The sequence below is a fragment of the Parambassis ranga genome, chromosome 20, assembly GCF_900634625.1.
Source record: "Parambassis ranga chromosome 20, fParRan2.1, whole genome shotgun sequence".
Classification (NCBI taxonomy): Eukaryota; Metazoa; Chordata; class Actinopteri; family Ambassidae; genus Parambassis; species Parambassis ranga.
Genome location: NC_041040.1, coordinates 1,988,746 through 2,011,064, shown reverse-complemented (window position 1 = coordinate 2,011,064; position 22,319 = coordinate 1,988,746). Strand labels below are relative to the sequence as shown.

At 44.7% G+C, this 22,319-nt stretch overlaps 1 protein-coding gene across 1 annotated transcript in view; it reads right to left on the bottom strand.

Moving 5' to 3' along the window:
* The window catches only part of znf438 (zinc finger protein 438), a 34,364-nt gene extending 14,623 nt beyond the window's left edge, over positions 1-19,741 (bottom strand). Inside the window, exon 1 of the mRNA XM_028433339.1 lies at positions 19,628-19,741. The gene's annotated coding sequence lies outside the window, so the exon portion shown is untranslated. The remainder of the gene's footprint in view (positions 1-19,627) is intronic.
* Positions 19,742-22,319: the final 2,578 nt, after the last annotated feature.

Here is a 22,319-nt window from a genome sequence, read left to right as displayed (position 1 = left end):
CTCACAATATCAACAAAGTCTCTCTCACTTGCAGCCCCTTGCTCTCTCTAAATGCCTGTCGCTTCGGCCCTCCATTAAGCTGAGGGAGCTCGTTTAGCCAACAGTGTCTCGGCAGTCGGGGACGTAGGCTGCCCACTCAGTCAGATCCAGCCATATTAAATAAATAAGGAGCGCTCTTCTGTGTAAATTATTCATTTAACACGCAACACGCCTTATCCTCTTCCAACAACCTTGTTAGAGCAACTCAGGAGTGTAGAGGGGGGCGGCGGCAGCGGCGGGAGCTGAGGGGAGGAGGCAGACACCGCGGCTCATGTGCGACTCAGCAGAACCTGTGGTGCATCTCTAAGCTCTCTGGGCATTCAGTCGTAGGGGGGCTAATTCGCCCTGACACCTCCTTTGTTTCAGGAGGAAAAGAGCTGCACACACACTGCTACACCTTTGCTCACATGTACACACACTCTGCCTCACACTTACATGCACAGACTTAGAGAGAAAAAGCACAAGACAGGATTTTTTTTTAGTGCATATTCATAGAATAATCATTCTAGTTGTCTGGATAAATTATTGAGAAACATGAGTTCAGGACACGCGATGCAGGAATGTGGGGGATGTTTTTGTGCTGCCTGAACTTAAATCAGACAACACAGCAAGTCATCCACTCCAAACAAGCTGATTCTGATGAGCAGGGGAAAAAATGCTTATCTTTACTAAACCGCTGTCAGGGATATCAACCATAAGGACAAAAGTGTGACTGTGAGGAGCACCTAGTGGAGTGGATACAGCACAAATGTGAGCTATGAACCCTTTATTTTCAACTTTACAAAGCCAGGAACCACGTTTCTAATTTCTCCAGTTTAGTCTAAGCTTCAAAGTAAACTGTAGTTCTTTCCAGGTAGAGGGGATTAAGCTGAGCCATTCTGTCATACTTTAGGTTTGAGTTAATGTGATTAACCTGGAAGCTCCAACATTTCCTCAGCTGTTTAAAGAACATTCCCTCTCTCTATTAGCACATATTAGCACAGTGCACTGCCGTTGGTCCAGGTATCAGTCCAAACCACAGCCGCATCTGATTGGGAGTTTCACTGCATGGACTCACAGACCAGTCCCAGGATCAGCCTGTCACAGACTGACCTGCTCTCCCTCTCTGACTCCAGCGTTCAGTCCCAGAGCGGGAGGTTGTTATGTCAACTCTGACAGTGCTCATTACAAGCCTCTACGCTCTGAATTGGAGTTAACAGGCTTTGGCCCAGGCAGGGGCCAGCTAGACCCGACTGGTACAATGGGATCAGTGTGTGTGTGTGTGTGTGTGTGTGTGTGTAGCGCCGGTGCTCAGAGTTAATCACAAAACACTCTTTCATTTCTAAATCACACCCTGAGGCCACTGTACGTTACAGGGGCGCTGATACACGACGTGCGACGACGTCTACTGTGTATTTTCATCCTCGCTCACAAACTCCTGCACGTGAAGACGGATGCTGCTGCCAGAAGGCTTCTGTTTGAGTGTGCACAAGGGCTGCTGTCACGTATGATTTAACATCAAATATTTCAATATAAAAAAAGAAATCACTAGAAACCAAAATGTTGAGATGTAAAGACATTATAAACTCAGAGTCTGTTAAGTTTCTAGGACCAACTTTATAAATTCAGATATTGTCAATGCTGATAAACCTGTTCCTTCATAGTGTGAGCATGTAACTGTCCAGGTCTTGTCACAGGCTTTGTGTTGGGGCTGCAGCTGCTACCAGGTGTCTCCACAGGCCCTCTGAGTATCCTCCAGCCTCCCCTCTCAGGCCGGTAACCAGCTAGCGATGTCAGTGATTACACTTGATTACGGCTTTCCACTTCAAACGGCGCTGATGTTTATACAGGCCCTGATATGGCGGATGGGATAAGGAGCAGGTAGAGCTCTGTGTTTGTGTCAGTGTGCGTGTGTGTTTGTGTGTTTGCCTGGATGGGAGGATGAATGTCATTACGCCCAGGCTTTGTGGACACACAATGGGAATGACAGCCTGAATGCCCCTCTGTGTATTACAGCTGCTTCTTTTACCTCAGCCTATATGAGCTGCACAGCGCTGTGATTAAGTGCAGACAGAGGTGGTGCAGAGAATAGATTTCTTTCCTTAAGGTATTTAAAAGCTTTGGTGGTTTTGCAACACAGGCACTGGAAAAGCGATTACCAAAACTTTTCTAAAAGTCCAATTTCCATGTCAGTGTTTTCTCGAACAAGAAGTGCCAACTCTTCTAAAGTCTCCTCCAGCGTTTATTGACTTATGCTTCATTCTATCAGCTCTACTGTCTGTCTACTTCTGGGGAAAGCCAAAGCGTTTACGTTACTTTATAAACAAGCTGCTTTTCCAGATTTTTTTTTGACTCCGGGCAGAATGAGAGGGACAAAAGTGTGAGGTGTCCCACAGCTGCAGCACTGCAGCCTAAATTAGCCCAGACCACATGAAAAGCTGTCGTCTCTATTCCAGGCCGGGGCGGGAAAATTACAGCCCTGCTCACTCTACTCTAGCATTAAACCTCAATTAGTGCACAAGTACACCGATGATGTCATCAACGAGGGACCCAAGAGCCCTGGAAATAAGGGGTGCTTTGCTTTAAAACGACAGACGCTCACAACAGCAGCAGACTCAAAAACTTCCAGGTCCTCTTCTCTGAGCAGAAACTCCATCCATCTGGCCAGTAATAAGGTGATGTTCCTGTGATGTGGCCTGGAAAAACAAAAGCACACGGACTTGTGGCCTGGTTTGGCTCGATTTAACGGGAATTTTAATCCCGAGCCGTGACTGGAGTTTTCCTGAGAGACGAGAGGTCAGTGAGGTAGGACAAGAAAAACTCTGGTTTGACCCCCAGTGACCTGGTAGGAGACAGAGGAGGAGGAGGATGAAGAGGAGGAGTGACAGGGTGATGGGGTCTGGCTCCTGTCTAAACACTGAAAATGTTTTTACTGATACACAACAAACTGGCTAAGAAGGAAACTTTTAGTTTCTACTATTGACACCTCCTGGCTTCATGGTGTTGACTGAGCTGCTGCAGTCCAACTAACAATACCTCATTAACTTTGTTTAAAAATAAAAGATGGACTTAAGTCTTTACACACTGTGCCAAACACCCAGAATGCACTGGGGTTGTTTTTGTATGTGAACGTTTTCCTTAGCTGCAAGGGTGATATAATCTTTACTTTACAACCTACAGTCTACGGGTACAGGAATTTGGCACAGATCGATCTGACATGGACTTGTTGCCAATACCAACATTATTTAGTCATGCCCAGAAAATACACAAGTACACAACTGACTACTTCGTTACCATTAGCAGACTCAATGTAACTGAAAGCAGTTACAGTTAAGCCAAAAACAGCTACGAGTATTTTTAAATTTGGCAAAATCTGCACATTTATTAGTCACTTGAGACAAAGCTCAATAAATAGTAGGATTGAAATCCAACTGATATTCAACCATTTTTAGCACTGACTGCACGGCTGATGGTGTTTCTTGCTTCATTGCAATTTATTGCAGCGATGTTAGTGTTCCATAACACTGTGGTGAGTACAATTTTATCAAAACCATAAAACATGATGGCCAAAGCTACAAAATAAAACTCAGGCTGTAATGAACTGGGTTCAACCCTCCAACTGTGTCTAGGTTTCCAACAAAAACATCAAACCTTGGACACAGCAGCACTCCCTGGATGCTTCCTGCAGTCTAAGGTAGTCCCCTTGCTGCAGGGTCACCGGTCCTTCATGTCGTTACAAAGAGCCGAGCGACTTCTACACGAGCTCAGCATGGGAACGCTCACAGGCACCACCTTGTACCTTTCTCCTCTTTGTAACACTCCCCCCCCCACACTGTGTATAATGCATTGAAGCTCCAAGCAACTTCTCACCGGTTGTTCGAGCAAGCTGCCCGAGGACCACAGGTCCTCTTTGGTGTACCTCCACCTGAAGAAACGGATCGTTCTCACATCTTCAAAGAGAAATCAATCACGCCGTGGATTGTTGGTACCACTGTTACTCTGGTTCTCACAGGTGCAGAGAAAAGGGGATGGGGCCCACATTTCTCAAAAAGTGGAACAGAATTTTTTTTTTTTTTTAGAGCTCCGACAAAAACTTTGAGCAGGGGTGGGGGTGGTGACGGGGGTGGTTGAGATCAAAAGCTTGCAAGTTCCTGGCGAGCGGACCCAATCAGCCGAGAGGGCCAAGGAGAGGAGGAGAGACAAGCGCTTCCCTTTTAAATTGATCCCACTGAGACCCTCAAGGTTCCCCTCGCAGGACTCGCAGAAAAGCGATAAAAATCTGGCCCTGTGGATCTGACAAGGAACTGGGAGGGGAGAAGACGAAGAAGAAAGAAGGTTTTCGGGGGAGAGACACAGAAAGAACAGAGAAGAACTGAGGAGGGGGAGATCAAGGGGAGACGAGAAGGGTGGGCTCATTCTCCGAGGGCGCATCCAGGAAACGGTGAGCGCCAGCACAGAGACAGAACACGGAGGACGGGTGCTATCAGCTATCAAAAAAGCCCTGTTACACGTCTGATGATGTGCTCAACCAATCATCCACGGCTGTATCTTTATCCTGCCCGGGTCCTGGCAGCTGATTCCTGGATCGTTTCGAGCTGGCCTGAGATCACACTCTGGACCAGTCTGGTGTTGTTATCCACAGCATGCTGGTCCCTCAAAGGAACAAACGCTATCAGAGCAACCCAGAGACCCTACAGCATGCCAGACACACTGCAGACCTGCCCATTGGCCAGCACCAGCACACAGGAACACACAACAAGGTGGTGTGTGTGTGTGTGTGTGTGTGTCCTTTTCAGTTCCATGAATGGATTTTACAGTACAATATGAAATCATTGTCACCAGGTGTCTGCAGTCATTACAACAGAACATTCAACATCAACATCTTTAGTTGTCAAATGCAGCTTTTTTTAAAATCTTTTCAGTCTATTTTAACGACAGGAACCTACGACAGAACCAACACTGACAGTTCCACAGTTTCTTCATTACAGAAATGAACCACTTCCATGACCTGAAACTCAATTTCCTTCTGACTGTTTGATTCCTTTGTCTTCTGTGAGCATACAGAGGAGTAAACCACGTCTGGTTGGTACAACAATTGAGGTCTGACAACAGAATGTACACACAATAATAAATCAATGAGACACCTGATGTTTAATTGTAACTGTTCACTTCCTATCCTCACTACTGTGGAGTGAAGCAAGGTTGGTTCCAATTTAGTTTGACCATATCATATCAAGCACATCCGTTCATGTCCAGGTAAGCATCAAGCCTACACAGAGGAAGACTGTGAAACATGAATCCTGCACCACTTAAGGCACGGTCATTGTATGAACTAGTTTATCTGAGGCACACTCTTAGGGGGAGGTGGGAGGACAAGTACGACACATCTGTTCTCCTGTCTCACAGGCCTTGCTTAAAAGGAGGACTGGCAGGTTAATCACCAGTATTTTACTCCTGCATCAAGATGTGAATGACTAGATAATAAAATAGTGCACAAATAGGGCGTGTGATTATCAGACACTCTGCTACCGCTGTGTGATTGTACAGTAAGCCAGCCTAGCTGTGATGGATAGCCTGCGCTGAGCATGAATAACTTACCGCCTCATAAATAAGCAGATCTCTACTAATATCATTAAAGTAGCCCCGAGGCTGACACGCCCCTTCAGCCTTGTGCACCACCTCCAGCAGCAGCCACTATCCTCTCCCCAGGACAAATGCCCTGAAATCACCTAACTATTCAACATCAATATTTTGACATTTCATTCAGCTGACTCTCCAGACGGAGCCATTTATTTAATTAGCTGAATAAAAATTGGCAGGAGAGGCGAATTCAAAGTTACGTGACCGGAGCTCGGTTGCCACAGGTAATCTTTTTGGAGGGACTTACTGTGGCAAATTGATTGCTGAGAGCGCAAACTCATCATGAGTGCTAATTTTCAGAAGCAGCTCACAGCGGAGCGGGGAAATAAGAGGCTCTATTTATAACAGAGGGAAACAGGAGAGGGGGATTAGCTTGTCATTAGAATAAAGAGCGCAGAAGAAGAATCAATTTCAGGGTTTAAAAAGCTGACAAACACAGTTCACTTATTCTTTCACTCCTCTCCCTTCTTTCTGCCTCTGGCTCCGAGCTCACCTTTTGACAGAACAGCCTACAGACTGAGGTGAGTGTTCTGAGAAGCTTCAACATTCAGACAGTCGTTTGTGTCAAGCCTAATTAGAATCTACTTAACCACACATAACATTTGGATATGATGGCGAACCTGTTATCGTCATCGTCATTTTATAGTTGGACAAATTTTTCTGATTTATACAATGACTCCATCTTTTATTACAAATTAGCAGCAATCACACGCAGCCAGATAATCCTATTATCACCACAACAAATCTCTTTGACACGAGAAGCCACATTGTTTCCAGATTTGAGGGTGCTCAATGCAGCACTCATCTGGTGCACACAATTCTAGCTAAAATGTCAATGCTAGCTGAAAAACTAAAGATGGCAACACTGGTTTATGGACAAAACAAATGCAGAACATTTATTATGAGGACACATGATTATAGTGAGGGTCCCACATGTAACCTGATGCCTCAAAACAAAAAGATTCTGTCAGTCATGGTCCATCAACTATCAACCAATTACACGAACAAACCAACAGGGGGCTGAGGATTCGTGAAAGCTAGCAATTGTTGACATTGGTTTTGATCTATGATAGGAAAACATGTGCATTAAGGAGGCAAACGGTCACTTCACACCTTAGACACATCCATAGCTTCTACATCATGCTAATCAATATGAAACTGTAAAAGAGAGAGAAGTAAAAGAGGAGACATCGCCCTAAATATGGTTTGAAGCTACAACGAGCCTCTCATGACAGCTTTGATTGCTGTAGATTCTCAAAACAATCTCTGTAAGGAAGATCACCATTCCTCCTGACATGCCCCTCCCAAGGTCCCATACAATTCACATTATTTTCAAGCACAACAAAGCATTTTGTGAGTCCTGTGCTGGAGGGTGGAGGGGGAATTTGAAACCTCTCTAATCAGGGTTTTCCTTTAATTTGTCAGCAAATGGTCCATCTTTCAGTAATAGCCCATTACCATGTGTGATACGATCATTTTCATCATTGGCACACCACCTGGTCTAACTCCACGTGTGCATAATGGAAAAGGCCTTGAAAAAACACAAGCCTGTATCCCAGCACGGCGCTGGAAAGCAGATCTGAAAGGAAGCCTGATTACCGGACAGAAAGAGAAAGAGAGAGAGACGACCTAACCCGTTCATGCCATTCCCTCACCCCTGACCCAGGCCACTGCGTGCCCTGTGTTTAACCGGGGCAAATCTCGGGTACAGGAACCACACAGGAAGCAGCGCAACTCTACACGAACAGGAAGTTGTGCACTCAGGGGGGTGGGAGGGGGAGTGGTGTTGAGAACAAAGCACCAAAAAGTAAACTTTTCCACCAACGCCACATTACAGCTGAGGCGAGTCCAGCAGGGTGGAGGCGCTGGTGCATTTCTCTTTTGAGGCCAAGGTGGAGGAAGCTAAGCTGGAGGTAGGAGGCAGCTGAGGAGGTATTTACCATTCGCTGCTTAAAGCAAGCGACTGAAGGCAACCTCACGATGTCGCCTGTACAGGATGCTGCCAAGACTCTTCACATTACTGATACAGTAGCAGGGAAATATATTAAATTAATACACTGCAGCAGACAGCAATACTGGACCCTTCAATCCAATCCGCTTATAGAACATCTAATAGCATATGAGGAGGAAGCATATTGTGCTAATTTGTCTTGTCTTTGGAGCGCTCTGACAGCCCCATTGATGCTGACATCCCTTTAACATGAGGTTAGTGGGTGTTTGGCCTCCCCTCCAGTCGTTTGTGAGCTGCAGAGCCTGGAAATGATTAGGCCTTGGAGGGCAATTAGCCTGAGCATCGCTTGGCTAAATATAGTCCAGCTTGGCCCAGCTCTGCTCCTGGGTCACATCCATACTGAAACCTCCACGCAGGCATGTTAGCACAATCTGGATTCTGTTTGTTTTATGACTGATGTGAAGGCAGCGCTGACTCAGACCAGATAACATAACTCAACTGTCGATCAGGTGTCTCAAGGGGAGAAGGAAGTGAGTGGGAAGAGGGAAAAATAAAAGGATGATGTGCGTTAACCTCACAGAAGGTTCCTAAAGTTGACTTACAGTACAGGGTGCTTTTCCACAATCAAACCGTCAGCCTTATTTCACAACAAACACTGTTTTAAATGGACCATGGTTGACCGTGGAAACCACGCTTTCCCACAGCCTTACAGCAGCCAAACGGAATGCAAAGAAAGAATGCTTTCCCATCGCATGGCTCCCTGCCCCTCCAGTCCCCGAATCTCCCACCCCCTGTGAGAACATTTTTTTTTTTTTAGAGATTTTATCCTTAAAAACAGGAGGTTCGCCCACTCGTTCACCTGGGACAGCTCTTGGAAGGAGGAGGCAAGCTAGGAGGTTATAGGAGCCTGGGAATGTTTAACATCAAGAAAGCAATCAGAACATAGCTGGAGCTCTGGGAATTGGACAGGAAACATGGAGAGTAACCCCTTCCAGGCTGGGAGGAAAAAGAAGAGGAAGTGATTTAGGTTTTGTGCCGAATTTGTACTGTAACCCGAAAGGAAGCATTTGTGGTCTGCGTTTTTACAAACGCTAAATTTAGACTTTCACTTCTCTTACAAGTCACACTTTTTTGTGAGCTTGATCTCTACCTACACCAGCATTCAGGTGGATGTGTGAAGACCCAGGGATCAAATGTGATACAAGAAAAGCACTGGGAAAAAAGGTAGTGTGGCCTCTAACTCAACATAGACTCTGCTTCGATTTCCCCACCTCTTGACTCGACCCCGTGTGTCTGTCAGCACAGACTGAGGTGAAACATAAGTGGAAATGTTCTGGCACTAAACTGAGCTAAGCACAAATTGCCCAAGACAGCTCAGGAAACAGGGGTTTGCTTTGTACCCTGAGCAGAGAGCACTTATCAACCAGCAAAACACAGTGTAAGAGAGCCGTTTCTGCACTGTCCTGTGAGAAGCCTCAGGAGAGACTGAAGGTTTATTCTTATCTTGACACACAACGGTTACCACTCCTAAACGAACATTTCTTCTCTAGAAATGAAACCAGCTTTTTATTACCAGAATACTAAACACGCAAAATTCAAAACAATTCCATCCAAAGTCCTTTCAGTCCATTGTTTGTGCTACAATGGATCCTTTTGAAGCATTTCTGCTGGCTTTTATTTGATTTTTTTCTATTTTCAGATGACATCAACAGTAATAGTAATAGTAGTGGCAGGGGGTGCAACTAATACACTAACTGTTTTCAAGACATGAGAGTGAGCGATAGAACTCCCAAGGTCCAGCCAAGGATTCTACTTTTAGAGTGAAAATATGCAGCAGGTAAAGAGTTAACACAGCACCACCTAAATAGCACCAACCAGCAAAAGCCCACTGGACTTAATCCCAGCTATAAATCGCATCCACTATGTGCCCACTGTATGGAATTCTCTGTAAGCCCTAACATTATGGCCACACCGACAGATTGTAGCTGCAGAATAAAAACTGGAAAATACATCCATCATAAAGAGGGGAGGTAATTCTAGAAGTGTGCAACAATAATAAAACTGTATAGACACGCTCAGCTCCCTGTTTATAAACTGTTTGTTAATCTATCACAAGAGGAATGAGATAACAACATGGTGAGACTTATGGTGGCTGCGGCCTGCCGTGGAAAGATCGAAGTGTGTCCTTGGAGTGACATTATTTATTGAAATAAATTCACTCAAGCTGAAATGTGTAGAGCGAATGCATTATGAACAGTGCTTCTGATGGAGTGGAGAGGGCTTTAACTCACCGTAACATTGCCTTGCTCTTTTCAACAGATGTCCCTTGTGTGACACACAGCAGGGATAATAGAGAGGAAAGGGTCTGAACGCTTTAATTTACCCCTTTCATGAATGGAAGGGATTTTCCATTTGATGGCCTATTTGAATGTATAGACAATTCAAAGTCCTTCTCCAAGCATAGATTCTGATCTTAATTACTTGGTTAATTAGCTGTGATTCACAGGGAGAAGCCTCGCCCTACGCAGAGTCCCAGTGCATTGCTGAGGGAGCTCCTCAGGAGCACTCACATTCCTGCTCCTGCTTTAAAGCACCAATCCTGCACTTGTGACACTGATTTGCTGAAGGTGGGCTTTTTCCCCTTCAAATGTCAGCAATACCCTTAGAGCTCCAGCTTTTCTAATTCTACTGCCTGAGGAAAGCGAAGCACATCAGGCCTTCTCCTGCTCCTCACCTCCCCCTCTGGTGTGCCATGGACTTATATCACACACAGGCATTCCACAGATTTATGTTTATCGTTTTCCAATGAAAGAGGGACAGCCGGTGCAACATCCTGCATGCTCCACTCACTGTGTGATGAATATGGCTCCCGCGATCCGGGTGCCTCAACGTGGTGGATCGATGGAGCATTTAGCTAATCACAGAAGGAAGCCACAGTAGAAAGAATCAAAAAGGAACTGTGACACAAAAGGAGGTGTTGAGTGAAATCGCCAGACAAACAATGACGCTTTTCATCAGATCGTGACTCCCCAACAGGAAGTTATCGCTCGTCAAGGCTTCTTGTACTGCATCCTGATTACATGCCACCTACGGTGGTTGGCATGTTGAACAGGCAGTGCAGAACTCAAGGAGAAGTAGGAGTTTTGGCATTGTAAGCTAGCTGTGAGAACAGCAGGCCGACAAAAAAGGAAAGGTAAGGTCCAGCTCAGGCAGCTGCTTGCTATTACTCCACCCCACCGCCACCACCCCCCTCTCTGGCAGGAAATAAGCAATCATTTAGTACTGACAGGTACATGCTGAACCATTGCTATCTCTGCTCTGAAACCAACCAAAAAATGGATTACAGCAGTTTAGTGTTAACCTTAAGCCTCCTGTGCATCTGTGCCAAGGTTAGTCAGCCTCAAGCCTCTCAGAGTGTGAGCGTATATTTTCCTGAGTAGGATAAAGTATGAAGTAATACTGGTGCGCTGTGTACACGTGAATATACGTGACAGATTTGACTTCTGCATTTTAGAGCTTACACGAGGATAAGGATATCAGATGTGCAAGCATTTTCTGTGTGTAAAGTTGCCGCTGAGACACAAAAAAAAGGAAAATGTCTACTCGAACATGTGAGGTGCTTTTCTGGTCGAGAAAAGCAGTAATTTAAGAGGTCTCTGGTGAGCTGTAGTGGGTTTAGCGAGTCCAACTGGACCTGGAGTGTTGCTGTAGACCTGTCTGAGCTCACTGCCAGCCAGGTCACCATTACTGTGTGAAAATGGCAACGCAACGCCAGCATGGCTGCTTGCAGCCTGTGGCACATTAAATAAGATGGCAGTAAAATGATTAGAAAAGTACGAGAATCCAAAATGTATGCACCAGTGGCAGGTGTTAGTCATTACATGTAACATATGGCAAATCAGATGACACACCTTTTCCACTGCAGGAGCGGAAGACGGTTTTACAGGGTGGGCATTAGAAGTATTGTAGAACAGTATTTCTGATGATAGATATAACACGCAATGGATGAAGCGTTCCTTATTTTAGCACAATTTCCCCATTGTGGGACAAATAAAGGTTTTCTTAATCTTAATGTTAATCTTGTAAAATCTTGCTAAACTTATAATTAGCATAAGAAACCTTTATATCACAGCAGAAAGTTCTGTTTTCTGAGATTTCTGAGGCTGATCACCAAATTCAAACAGTACATTCTCGAGTTTACATGGATAATTGTGCCAATTCTGGTCAACGTACATAAGGGGGACCCAGCAGCACAACAAACACCAAGGCAAAGAACAACACTCTGACACCAAACAGTACGGTGTGCATACCTGCCAGAGAAATGCTGCTTTAAGAACCGCCTAGACTCCATTTGCCATAGACCTGAAGCAGGGCTATTGGAAGGACCTTCTAACCGCCCTGTTTACACACCACGCTTTGATCTACAGTTTATCAATAAGTAATTGCTTTGACGATTTCTCTGTATGACTCTGAAATTGCAGTCCAATAAAAATCGATCCAACAGGGAGCTCCAAATGTTTGAATTGATTTAGTAAGGGAGATCCATTGTGTGATTTCCTCTATTCAATGTTTTATCATATTTATTCACATCCAGTATTTTGGCCTCAAATTAGCTGAAAAAAATCCATCTGCAATGCTCATTGTTCTCAATACAGTCTGATACACTTAGTCGTGGCATAATTCACTAACCGAGATGTCAAGAGCTTCTTCAGTCTACATGGATTCGATCATCTGATGGCAGAGTACATCCAGACTAGGAATAGATCTACAATCTGTAGTAAAACCGTTGGATGACAGCAGTAATGGTTAAACAGAACACACACTGCACACCAAGGAGAGGTGACGAGAGACGTAGGGAAAAGACGACTTCTTCTGGGCGAAGAAATATCCTCCCTTTTCTAACTGTCCTTAATTTACCAAATGTGTTATTCCAAGGGAATAAATCTCATCTAACACTGAGGCAAAACAAAAATGTCAACATACAGACAGAAGTAAACAAGCAGTCAGCTCTGTTGTTTTGTCTGTGACATGCCTACAGGCCCTTGGGCTCGGGAACTGTTTCTGCCTCCACACACAGCTCTGTTCTCTAGCCCCAGATGTCTCATTACTGTAAAACAAGCAGAGAGATGAGCGACATACAAGCCACTGGCCCACAACCCTGCCTCCCTTTCAATTAGGAGGGATTAGCTTGGCCTGAGCGGGCCTTCCTATGCTGCGATATGCTGTCTCACATCGCGCAGGACAGCCATATGTCAGACCTAAATAAATTACAGAGGAGATGAAAGCTTGGCAATAGCAGAAAGGGAGTTATGGCTCCACTAGAGTGCACAACAGGCTTAATAGGAGGAGGATGCTGTAGGCTCTATAAAACTTTACACCCTATGAAAGGCCATGGGCAGAGAAACAGGGATACACCTTCCTTCGCTGACTGTCATAAATTAGACCTATAGCATCCCACAATTCCTCAGTAGATATAGTAGTTTTACTCAGCATGCATTAATCAAGTGATAAAGCCAAGCCAGTGAAATTTCTGCAGTGTCATGCTTTGGCTAAGCCGCCTGGACAGGTCCCATTCAGCCCCCTTGACATGTACTGGGGATGGGATGGGTTGGGAGACCAACCTTAGCCTGGCCCTCATTCTGCCGCCTGCATCACTCACTTTTATGGGAGTAGGGCGGTGTGGGGTTTAACAAGACATTTTACTCGTCAAGGGAAGCGACATTACATAACCATAAAACTGTGAGGTCCACAAATCACCAGTTGACTTGTGACGCATGGGAGGGCCGGGCCTGTGCTGTGGCTTGCAGCCCTGCCAGCAAACAATGTTGTGTTTGTGGGTGTGAGGATAACAACAACAGCAAAGACTTCTGATACGACCTTTGTCTAGCCAGATGAAAACAGCCTGCTTTCCCTAACTCCACATATAATTGAAAAAATACTGCTCGAAAAGTGAACTAACCCCTCTGCATAATTTTCCAAGGAGTCTGTGCCATAGCTGGAGAGACTCCACTGACCAGGGGCGTCTGTGGTTGAACTAAGCTAGTCTGCAGGTCCGGGAGAGGCAGGCAGCGAGCGGGCGGGTGGGCAGGCAGGCAGAGAGGCTCCGCTATGCCTGACATGGAGCACCCTCGCAGGGGAATGACTGAGTAATGGCAGGGTAACCTGATCCAGGGCTGGGACGGAGTGGGAGCAACCCTGACGCCTAAATCATAGCTGTGGGATGGAGAAAGAGAGGGAGACACACAAATGTGTCTGGAGGAGCGATACACGGGGGGAGATGAGCGGCTGAGGAGGCAGCCGGTTAGAGGGGGAGGGGGGTGAGACAGTGTTTTTGGGAAGCAGCCAAATAACGGGATAAAAGCGAACGCCTCTCTGCTGCCTTTATGCACGTGCCGCACCCACCGCTGGAGTGGGAGGGGCCTCTGTGGAACATCAAACTCACAAGACTCAAGTCTCAAACCGAATAACCACACAAAATGACTTCTGTTTCCCCTCATGTCTGGAGCTAGTTCACACACTTAGGCAGGTAGACAGAAATAAACGGATCTCCTTCATAGTATTTAATCTGCAATTAAGTGCAATAAGCAGAGAAACGTACACTTACAGACAAATAATGAAACCTCAGCAGGGACAACTTTAAGCAACCCTCTCTTACACGACAAGCACTAAAGTCCCGTGGAACCACATCATTTCAGGAGTCCAGAATCCCTGTGTTTTGTCAGTGCAGGAACTCCAGGGTGGCCTCACCTCAGCTCACGTTCCCATTGATGGAACTCTTTGGGAGATGCTCAAAGGAGAATCAAGGTACAATTCAGTTCCCTTCAGGTGAAGCTCACAGACACAAAATGCAGCATCTATAATAAAGACACTGAAAAAAGACGAGAAGATGGAATAAAATGGACCAAGGAGGGAAGGCTGTGTGCTACACATTGGTGTAAGGAATCATTTCATCACCTCAGGATCCCTGTGGATCAAACACACAATCATATAGTTACTGCAACCACCTAATGCCAGCACAGAGCTCCTGGGGTCAAATAACTAATATGTCACCTAGTTTTTTCTAATTTAACATCACCACCAATTTGACTGAAATGATAGGTGCTATACACCGTGTAGCACATTGTGAAGAAAAGCTGGCTTCACACATGACTCACCACCTGAAATGACTTTCACATTAGTCAAGCTGTGACAATTGCTAGAAATATGCACAGAGCCCAAAGCAACCTTTCTATAATGTTTACTTATTAAAGTCATTTTAAAAACACCTTTTTGTCATCATACAGAAAGTGAAGCTTTAATGAAACACCCAGCACAAACACCAAAGCTCCCAGTTACTGTCAGAAACAAAAAACTCCTATTCAAAAACCCCTCATAACTCAGGCTCAGCCACTAAACTACTGCTTCATGACAGCAGAAGAACACAACTTCCTTTTTCAAGTATCTCTGTTCACTCAGCTGGTGTTTTACAGGAACACCCTTCTCCACTGTTCCAGTCACAGGCTCATCTGTTGTTAGCTGCAAAACAGTTAAGGGCTTTGCTCAAGAGCGCCTCGGCAGTGGTTAGAAAGGAGGGGCATTCCCTCCTCACCACACGCTCAAAAAGTGCTGCTTTTTTTAGAACAGACTTATGATGAATCAAAACTGCATCATAACGAGAGATCTGAAAGCAACCAGCCGGTGTTACCAGAAGGAAGTCTACTCTCATCAAATCTCGCATGAGGCTGCCGCACGGCGACGCTTCTGACCGCGCACACAGGCGAACAAAATGGTTTGCTAGAAGTGGAACACAGCCAGGAACTATGCTAATGCTCATAGGAGCCTAATATAATAATACGCCGCCGCAGCCTGCAGCCTACAAATCCTGTAAAAGTCAGTCATTAGACTTCACATGTAATTTTCATTAACTTTTCTTGGAAACAAGAGTCGAGCAAGGACGACAATTTAGCAGAGAAAGAAATGTTCACCAGACTATTACTGAACCACATCCTCCCTTTTCCATCCACAATATGGTCCCCATTCATTATTCAGGCTAGAGATGCACTTTCCTTGTACTTAAATCCACCACTCCTGACTTCTTCAGGCAGCACTTAACAGACCTGATACATATCAGCCGCTTAGAATTCAGGTACGACTCAAAACGTGGACTAAACAGGCTGACAGAGTTTCTAAATTTGTATCAGGACTTCACGTTTTACACACTTGCACACCGCAAATCTACCTCTGTTAATGCTCTCAGGAGCGAGCTGTATGTTAATTCAGTCATGTACGGTGCCAATAATGTAGAAACACCGTCGCTGAAAAAGTAGGCCAAGCCTTACAGCAAGATTTAACTCAGAAAAACACAATCATTAGCAGCCACGCAGTCCGACCTGCGAGCTCCTCGCTGCACAATGACTGGCTGAATGTTTGGCTGTGTTATCATATCCCCTGTGTAAAATGTCAAAAAGGTTTGGGAACGCTTTCGGCACTTTTTTGTTACTTAGACTGTGACTTCAAAGCCTAGCAATGAGTGGCGCCTGAGCGCAAAAAACTCTGGTGTGTATCTGTGTGTGTGTGTGTTATGGTAACATGATCTTGGTTATGATTGAGCGGAAATGTTAGACAAGCATCTAAGTTTCCTCTGCCTGCTTCCACCCTCCTCATCCAGCCACATGTGAAACCACACTGGAGCCGCTCGCCGGCGCAAACCTTCACACTGGCATGTGTTTACACTGGATGCAGAGTTACATGCCAGGCCCTCGCTCATATTCCAGGGATAGATGGTATCACGCAGTGTAATTCTTCTTTCATAATCATTGCATGCAATGAACCCTAAACGTGTGAGACGTTTTCCCACAGTGAGCGGCGCGATAAAGGAGGCCGTCGCAGCCAAACTCTGCTCGGTGTGCTGTTTGTGTGTGTGTAGGAAGGGTGTTCCTCACACTGACTCATCTATAGGCCAGAGAGCCGCTCTGAGTCTGCAGAAAATCTTTAAAAGAAAAATGTGTAGGCCAACCAATTTTCCAAGTGAGCAGAGGGCTGCTCTGTGAAATGAACAATAAAGGTAAATGCAAAGTAATTTCCCAGATGAAGTGGAGCCAGAGTCAAAGCTGATTTGCGTGTATGTGATCAGCCTCATAACCGACTGTGTCACATAATCTAGAAGACTGTGCTGTTGACGCTGGTCTGACCTACAAACACATAACAAGACTGAAAACAGAGTGGGTCTTTTATGAAACTCATAACGCCACCATATTCACGCCAACTTAGAAATCTCTGCTGCCATCACACGGGAATGCAACCAACACATTTTGTGATTGATCAATTAAGTTATTTGACAAAATTCCTCAAAAAAACATGCTGCTGCCATCAGGGGGAAATGGTACAATCTGCACTGACTCATATCAAATGACTCAGCAGCGGCGATGTGTGTTTATTGGCTCCATTCGAGAGCGGCGTCAGCATGGACACATTCATTTTCACCCTCTTTTCCAGCGCGACTCACTCACAAATTCCATCTGTCTCTGTTCAAACAGCGCTCAAACGTTGTTTATCCAGATTTTTAGATGACTCAAGTAGAAGAGTAACCACTGTAGCATAGTTTCTGGCCTCGGTGCTGTTTACTAGCCCAGCAGTGTAATCGGAAAACATGGCTGCACAAAGGTAAAGTCGCCCACTGACAATGGAAAAGGAATCAATCATCAATTTTCTGTATGGGGGTTAAGCCGCATTTATACAGTTATTAATCATGTGGTGTGAAAAAAACAACAGACTAGACACAATGTCCGACAGCACTCGCTTTAAATGGGAAAACTACCATTTAACCACCTACGCACTACTAAAATCTAAATTCTAGAGTTTCACCATAATGGTTTTTTCCGTGCACCTGTAGCCGTCTATCAGCCAAAGCATGCTAGCAATCTTAATCCTGAAAAGTGGACAGACCATGGGAGGACTTTATCACCTATTTGTGATGTGTTAACAAACTCTTGCAATCTTGCAAAATCGTGCAAAATCTTGCAATGTTTACGCCTCTGAAGGTTAAAAACGTAGGGTTAAAATCCCCCCAAATCACACACACACACACACAAATACATGTGAGGTCATGTCCTGGTCACAGATTGTGTATATTTGTAAGTTAACCAATCACAACAGAAATAGAACGCAGGGATTCCCAGTGATGACAAGAGGCTCGATCAAACAGAGCACGGTGGTAGTTTTAGGAAACTTCGTGGCAGTGGTTCCAGTGAATAATAAAGAGGCCGTGTGAAGCGTGTGTGGTGGGAGTTTATTTTTTTGCTATGAGTGAGAAAGCTGTACCGAGGGCATAACCAAAAAAACTTTGCTGATTTGAGTGGTGTGAGCCAGTTTCTGTCATCGGCAAAAAAGAATATTGCTGAGACGGCAGTGCTAAAAACTGTAATAAAATGTACAAAAAGTGTTCCAGAAAAAACATCTGCGGTCACTGTGACATGAGTCAGAGGAGTTAAAATTATGCGACACCGTCTTCAGCGGAACAGCAGAAGAAATCCTTGTTTCCTTAATTTGTTCTCGAAAAAGATACTGAATCTAAGAAGCGCTGTTTCAGTCAGCTTTCCCCACCTACAGCCAGAGTAGAGGTCGCTGACCTTTGCTTTGTGACAAAAACTGGGCAGTGAAGGCAACAATTTGTATTTGAAAGGGGGAAAAACATGAAAACTCTCTGGAACAAACAGTGAGAGACAGGTCCAGGTCTATTATAACTGTCTGAAAAGCTATCTTTAAACATTTAGGGGTTTGATCTAAGTTTCCACTTTCGTCCAAAACAACTGTAGCAGACGTGTCTGCCATCCTTTCTAGAATAGTTTGTGTAAATTCACAGAGCCTTTCAGCCATGAAGGCGTCAAAAAAACAGCTCTAGAGATGCTGTCATGGAGCTGAAACTGAAATAAATACAATCCCTGCAACAAACACACACTGAGACATAGTGACACCTGCAACATGCTTTTCAAACTTTCCTTACAAAGCTTACTGAGTCATTAGGACTTTAATGACAGAAACTCTAAACATTTCTATAAATCTCCAATTTACTTTCTGAGTTTCATTATTGCTGAGATGAGATCTGGTTGAACCGGAAAAAAAACATTCAGAGAGGGGGCCTGCAGAGCTGCACAGGAGCACAGCATGAAGACTGCTGAGACTGAAGCGTGGATGTTTTGAATGTGTCAGAATAATCCAAACTATTTTCTGAAACCTTCACAAGTAAATTATTACAATTTTAGATTAGACCTAAGAAAAGGTGCAATGAGTTATGCCAGGTCTGGCCAGTAATAAGAGCAGATATAGTGCAAACTCAGCTACACATCTGTACACAACCTTTATTTGAAAACAACATATTAGTCTGCATTTATGGCACCAAAGCTCAGGCTGTCCTGTGCCCATCCGACAAAATTGTTGATAGATTCCCACAGGGAGAGATGTGTAAGCATGACGAGCTGCCTCACTGTCTATTGTCATATTACTATGACACTGTCCAAGCCTGGGGCCCATCAACACAGCCTCGCATGTACAAACCAAGAGCCAGCTCAGGTAGAGCTCCAGCCCAGGCTGAGGACAGGAGCAGGACATTATGAATCAGTCCAGGGTCTGCTTACACATCTCCCGGGTCTGGTTCGTGTCTATGTAAACATCGTACTGCAGGGAGTCCTAGCCTGATGACGTATTTCTGCGCTGCACAGCTGCAGGGTTAGCCGCAGGGTTAGCCGCAGGCCTCCTCTGCATTAGCCTCACACGCACTCTGTGACGTGTAACTTCCACTCTGCTGCACAACGTTTCTTGCATATGCACGTTTAAGCATAATTCTCCTGATTGTGAAGGATGTTATCTGAGTTTAAACCCATTATTCATCTGATCAATCCGATCTAAAGCTAGTGATTGTTTTTGCTACATGTCCAAGCTGCCGTGATAACACTGCAAACGAGCCTTGATTGGCGGCGTTTTCTCCCATCTAAAAACTGCGGGGTGGGTGCAAATGTTGAATTAACTTTAAACTTATCTCACCTGGATCCCCAGTTATGTGGAGGGAGCGCCTTCACGCTACGGAGAGGCTCATTTTTCATAAAAACCTGCTAAAACCGTCGATCCTCATAACTGTTTCTCTCCAGCCATTTTGAGCCAAACCGTCAACTTCATCCTGCGGGGGCGGAAAATAAGTCAGAGTTTTTAAAAAGCGATATTTGTCGTTTCTGTCCGAGTATATCTTTTTATACGACAATTTAACCATCTAATATACGTTAATAATAACTACATATACTGGAAATGAACGAGGACGCATTAGAATGCAGTTGTTTATTCCTTCAAACACCCCCCGGTTAAGCAGGAATGGTACGGTCCGGAGCGTTCCGGGGCCCGCTCGGCTCTGTCCGTTCAGCCAATGAGCGCTCGTGTAGTAACCTGTGGACACGGAGCTGTCACAGTTAAACAGCCTCTCCACCGAGGGTTAAATTAGGACACACACACATGCGCACAATGATTTTATAACATCAGAATAACACAAACACGCACTGATACCTCAAAGTTTCTTCATCTAAACATGAAAACTTTATTTAAATCAATGGGGCAGTCCGCAAAAAAACACATTGAGGAAATAACCAAGAAGACGTCATCAGGGTTATTTTGAGGGTAAATTTCAGATTTCAAATTTCAAAGTGAAAGTACAAAAGGATTATTAAAAAAATGATAAACAGTCCCTCTAGTTCTGCTCATTCATTGCTAAACCTAACGATCACTCACATATTTTTACACACTGCACACATTATGACATTATAAGGTAACATCCTCAATGCCCTGCAAGAATAAAAGTGTTTCACAAACAAACAAACAAACAAACAAGGCATCCATCGAGTGCTTTTTTTCTATTTATTTACATCACATTTATATCAGTATAGCATCAGCATATTGTTAAATATGCTGTAACTATTCCAATAATGAAGCATTGGTAGCATGTGCAGAATATTTGAATAAAGACATGTGATTCCAGCTTGTTCTACAGTCTGGAAGCTGCTGATGATGCACCTACTACTATGGTCACCATGGTTACTTCCACCGAGATTGTGTTTATTTATCTGTGCAGCGTCCTCACAAGCATGTTATTTCTGACTGAAGCATTAGAGGAAATAACATTTCAGTATTACCGAGTTGTTTATATGTGTTTATGCTCCAGGCTGCTTTAAGAATACTAATGAAGTCAATGTTAATTGCTGCATCACATTATAGGATGAATCACTGATGACACAAATGCAGAAAACTTAAACACACACACACACACACACACACAGACACACACACCCTTTCTGCTGGTGTTTTACGCTGCGCGCTCGGTGCAGTGAAGCATGGTGTTGTTAGTTTTGCAGTTTGAGTCACCTGGGGCTACACATGTCCTGTTCTGTTAACCACTGTCACCAGACACAGTGTATGCTGTGTGGCAGGTGGTGATGCCCTCTGCCTGTGTGTGTGTGTGTGTGTGTGTGTGTGTGTGTGTGTGACAGACAGATGTATAAATAAAATACACATCCATGTTACTACAAGGTTTATTTTACTGTGTCTCTTCACACACAGCAGCAGCAGCACTGAGAACAAAGACGTCTAATCAGGAACTTCAGTACAGGTGTCGTTGCTTCTGCTTCATGCTGATAGCACACGGCGACTAATATCAATATTTCTCATCTTACAAAACAGGATATGAAAGAGAGCTGTGTTCTCTGCGAGCTCTGATGAGGCGCTGAGGTACCACTCAGCGGCATTTTTTTGTCTGCCGACTGTAGAACTTGATGAAATCCTCAGGTATCCGCTGCAACGTGAGATCAAACACACAGAACGACGCTCTGCTTTAAAGCAACACATAGAGGTCTTAACTATGGGGAGGAAAAAAAAAGAAGTAGATGTGGCATCTCTACTTTGTGATCAATACACGGATCTTTAGCTCTGGGGCCAAATAGAATTAAGAATTGCTTTAGGATAATGACAGTATCGACCTGAGCTCAGCAAAGCGTTTCCAGCTGCAGCAGGTTCATTCCCCTCTGTGAAGGAGTTCAGGGAGCCCGTCTGACTCAGGCTCTGATGGTCAGAGTAATTCTCTCCAGCGTGGTGCTGCTGCTGCTGCTCTATGCACGGCACTTTACCACCCCCCCACCCCCTGCACCACCACAGAGCAATCTGAAACCCCTGTAAAGTGATTCACGACATTTTCTTTGGAAACATTTCAACGCCTCTGTGCCATCACACAAGGGGAGGAAAGTTTTGGGCAAAAGCTGCTCTTACACAGACCGAACCAGTAAAATCCAACTACTGCACCGTTATGGAGTCATTTCTCTTCCCTATTGACACATGTGTGTGTCCTGGATGACAGGTCAGTGTGTGAGTTATGGCCTGATCAGCCTACCAAGTATTAAGGCTGACGTTGTAATATAACATAATAACACAATCAAAGGGTTAACTGGCAAAACAAATAAATGAAGTTCTCCCTGGTCTTCTCCAGCTGATATATTTTTAAGGAGCGCTCCTTGTTGCATATTCCCTCTGTGGATAGAAGTCGTTTACCTTCCTCATTATGTGAGACATTGAGGTGTTTTGATGTTTGGAGATGAAAATGCTTTGAGATGAAATATTCATTTTTTTTAGTTGGCTTAATTATGTATGTGTCCACTGTCAGGTTGGAAACGGCTGCTCCTGTGAGGGATGTTTCCAGCGTACC